This window comes from Triticum dicoccoides, chromosome 1A, assembly GCF_002162155.2.
Source record: "Triticum dicoccoides isolate Atlit2015 ecotype Zavitan chromosome 1A, WEW_v2.0, whole genome shotgun sequence".
NCBI classification, from domain to species: domain Eukaryota; kingdom Viridiplantae; phylum Streptophyta; class Magnoliopsida; order Poales; family Poaceae; genus Triticum; species Triticum dicoccoides.
Genome location: NC_041380.1, coordinates 595,458,659 through 595,463,162, shown reverse-complemented (window position 1 = coordinate 595,463,162; position 4,504 = coordinate 595,458,659). Strand labels below are relative to the sequence as shown.

The 4,504-nt window shown below is 44.4% G+C and overlaps 1 pseudogene; it reads left to right on the top strand.

The window, feature by feature from the left end:
* LOC119356706 overlaps nucleotides 1-2,129 on the top strand; it is a 20,500-nt pseudogene extending 18,371 nt beyond the window's left edge.
* The last annotated feature ends 2,375 nt before the right edge of the window (nucleotides 2,130-4,504 follow it).

Genomic DNA, 4,504 nt, shown 5'->3' with positions numbered 1-4,504 from the left:
GGGAGCGGGTCGGTCGAGAGTATAAGGTCGGGTCCAATTCCTGTGTGAATAGTGGATTTTCATAAATTGAATTTGCTTTGCTTTAATTGTTCATGTTAGATAGAATATTTTGAAGCTTTCATCTGCAACTTATAATCATATCCAATTGTATGTTATATAACACGTGGAACTATTTATAGGTACCTTATTGTACTTGATGACTTGTGGGACCAATCAACATGGAATACTATCAACCGTGCCTTTCCAGAAAATGGTAATGGAAGTGGAGTAATAGTGACCACACGAGTGGAAGATGTGGCTTTTGGAGCATGTCGCAGTCGCCCTGGGTGCATTTATAGAATGAAGCCCCTCGACGAGCAAGACTCAAAAGGTTATTTTCTTAGAGAGTATATGGATCTGAAGATGATCATCCATCCCAATTTGAAGAAATCTCAGCTGAAATTTTGAAGAAATGTGGGGGACTCCCACTTGCAATCATTACTATAGCTAGCCTATTAGCTAGTCGTCCTGAAAGGTTAAGGGATGAATGGGAGAGCATTAGGAATTCTCTTGGAGCCCAGCTTGCGGAAAATCCCGCATTGGAAGGGGTTAAGAGTATATTAAACCTTAGCTACATCCACCTTCCTTTTCATCTCCGGGCATGTTTGTTGCACCTTGGTATATATCCTGAAGATAGCGAGATCAAGAGGGATGATTTGGTTCGACAATGGTTGGCTGAAGGATTTGTCAGTAATTTGCATGGGCAAGATGTGGAGGTTGTTGCCAAGAGCTATTTTAATGACCTTGTCAATAGAAGCTTGATTCAGCCTGGACGTATGGAGGACGGCGAGTTGTTATCATGTAGAGTACATGATATGATGCTCGATTTGATATTAAGCAAGTGTAATGAGCATAATTTTCTAAGAGTTGAATGCAATTATGAAGACATGGCAAGAGATCATGGCCGGAAATATAAGGTCTGTCGTATATCCATGAACTTCATTAACGGTGGTGCAACAAATGACATAGCATCGGGGAGCATTCCATGTAGCCTATCAAAAGTTCGATCACTTACACTTTTCGGGAAATGCAACTATATGCCCCCTCTTTTGCATTTTAAGTATCTCAGGGTGCTTCTCTTCAATAGTTGGGGCGACAAAGTAATTGATCTCACTGATATTAGCCAATTGTTCCAACTGAGGTATTTAAAAGTTTCATATAAAGGAGAAATCAAACTCCCTACTAAAATGCAAGGGCTTGTGCATTTGGAGACACTTGATTTAGCTTGCTCTCTAGGGCCAGAAATCCCATCAGATATAGTGCACTTGCCCCGCTTATCCCACTTGATGGTTTCACATCGGATCAAGCTGCCTAAAGGGATCAGGAACATGAAGTCATTGCACACTTTGCATGGGTTTCACCTGATGTGCAGCTCATTGGAGGATATTGAGGGACTCGGTGAGTTGACCAATCTAAGGAGCCTGATTCTTGTTCTGTTATCCTGGGACGGCCCTTCTGAACAAGGACGAGCTGTTGGAGGTTCTATTGCGCTGTTGCATGACCTCAGATATCTCAACATCAAGGGATGTTCCTCTTATACGAGCGACATGTTGGGCTCAGTATCAAGACCTTTTCGTCATATCAAGGTCCTTAAACTGAGTGGTTGTAGGATGCCTAGAGTTCCCAAATGGATTTGTGGCCTCCAATGCCTCTACCGGCTAGAGATGGATGTTGACACGTGCACCGTCGACGAGTTTCACGCTCTTGGAGAGCTGCCCTCGCTCGTCCACCTCAGTTTACTGATGTGGAGTATCCCTGAAGACAGTTGTGTCACTTTCTCCGCGGGAACATTTCCGGTTCTGGAGAACTTTGAATGCACATCAAAGTATGATGTTACTGCCTACCTGGCCTTTGGGGCGGGTGCTATGCCCAAACTAAGTCGGCTTAATCTAGGGTTCGGGAAGAGTAACTGGGGCGGCGCTACACCAGTTGGCTTGGAGCACCTGTTAAGCCTCAAGGTTATTTATGTGGTCATCAGACGCTACCCCGAAGGAGTGATGGAGAAAGCAGAAGCAGAGTCTGCCTTCAAGAACTATATGCAGGTGCATCCAAACCGTCCTGATCTTTACATCTTCAATACACCACCATAAAAACAGATGGTCGTACTCGTATGGCGTGACACTATTTCCTTCCTAGTATTTGTTGCCACTCGTGCGATCTCGTATCCAAATTCCGGCCAGATTCCACCAGCAGAGAGGGCGCAAATCGTGGTGGGTCTGCAGAGGGCAGAAGAGAGTCCATGCCCTCCTTGGGCCCTCGTCGAGGCCGACGACGAGGCGGAGATTATTCTTCTCGTGGCGGAGATCGTCGTCGTCGGAGAAGTCCATAGCAGGTTCCGGCGTGCGACGGGGTGGTTGTGGTGATGGTGCTGCTGCTGGGCTCCTTGCAGCTTCTGGACGCGGAGGCTGCGGCCATTCTTCTGCTTCCTCGGCGGACCGGATTGGAGGAGGCGCCCGACATCGCTGCCGGAATAGCGGTCTTCTTGCGGCGGGAGGACGGCGAGGGCATGGCGGTGGAGACCAGGAAATAGGACGGCGGCGGCAGCGGCGGCCGGACGAAGACGACGAGCGCGGTTTGGAAAGGGCCAAGCTCCGCTCGGCGGTCGCCGGGCTCGATGGCTCCAAGCAGGCGCTGCAGCAGGCAAGTTGTTCACCGGTACGTGAGGTGGCAAGTTGTTCAGGCGCTGCAACGTGATTCTTCGTGTGGCCAACATGGAGAAGGCAATCAAACTGAATAGGTCAAGACCCAAGCCGGAGCTGCTCGTCCAGGACCCAGATGCACGTGACGTCTTCACAACATTGTAGAGCACCTTCCAGTGTCTTCTTTTATCGACAAATTGGCCGGATATTTGAGTAGGGCGTTTTGGTAGACAGGCTTATCTGCACCCGGTTAGAAAAAATTCAAAAAAAAATCCAAAAATTTTGTGCGGTAGAAAATTTGATGCGTGAGGCTGGCTTCAGATTTCAAGTCATTTGGACATCTGAGCAGCTCTCAGCAAAAAAAAAATTGGACAAAAAACAGTACATAAACAGTAAACATTTTTACAGATCATTAATTTGTCTTTTTTGCAGAGAGCTTCTCAGATGTCCAAATAATTTGAAAATTGGAGCAGACCTCACGCATCAAATTTTCTACCACACACACAAAAAATTAGAATTTTTTGAATTTTTCTAGCTTTTTTTTAATTTTTATTGTCAGCGCGGGGGCAGATGAGCTCGGATGCAGAAATATATTTGCCCTTCATGTAAGTGGAATACAGTGTCTTGCATTATTATGCAAATTCTAGATTAGTTGTGTTAACAAAAGACAACCTCGCTCGATGTAACTGGTAAGGAAGTAAAAAGTGTAGATTTCGTACTCATGACGTGACAATTCTAGATTAGTTGTGTTAACAAAAGACAACCTCGCTCGATGTAACTGGTAAGGAAGTAAGAAGTGTAGATTTCGTACTCATGACGAGACAATTAAACACCTCTTCTTTCAATGCCAGTTTGCGCGTTCTATATGCTCAATCATCCAAATAGCATCCAATTTGTATCCGCCCACAGTTGTTGCCAATATATATGGTCACTGGCTTGACGGTATACGAAATACTTTTAGTATGCTAATACGGGTGGGAGTGTCAGTCTTATTATGGTCGCTTTGGCTATGTAGAAATGATTGTGTTTTTAATGGTAAAATCTCTTCTCCTATGCAGGTTATTTACCGTTGTACACACTGGTTTCGTATGTGGTCTACGCTATAGCGAACTGAGCATCAATCACTATTCAAGGTGTTGTGTATGCGGTTGAAGTGGATGGCCAGGGAGGTTTTCACCCAACATGGGTGGCAACATAATCTCCGGATCGGTCCACCTCTGTCAACATTGGCATAGCTTCGGACTCATATGGCTTTACTGTTGCCAACTTGTCTTCTTTTTTTTACATTTACTTTGTTAGACTGTTCGTTTAAGATTGTGTACATCTTAGCTATGCCGAGGTCGGGTGTCACTTGTTATGCTTTGTATCCACTTGATACTACATTCTGAATTAATAAAAGTGTCCTTTATCGAAAAAAGATTATTGCGAAAACTAGCCGGCTTGCATGTAAGTGTTTTCAAATTTGTCCTTCAGATATGGCGTACTGCTCTTTGTATGACATTTGCATTTTTAGTTATGATTTCAATATATGTTTTGGCTTTACACCTTTTTAGTTTAATTAACCTAGCTAGGAGCTACTAGTTATGGTAGTGATGTTTTGTGTATTTTTGTTACAAAGTGAATGAATGTGAAACAACCACATTTGTTCGTGGGCGTGATCCTCATATTCATTTTCACATAAGCATGTTATGCTGCATGCACAAGAGTGACAGATTATGAATGCACCTCCCAAAATTAGCCTACGTCGCGGAAAGCAAATATTTTTACAGTTTCTGTGTCTAACCGCCTGAACCCCTAATGTAGTCCACCGCTTATTTCTTGCCTTT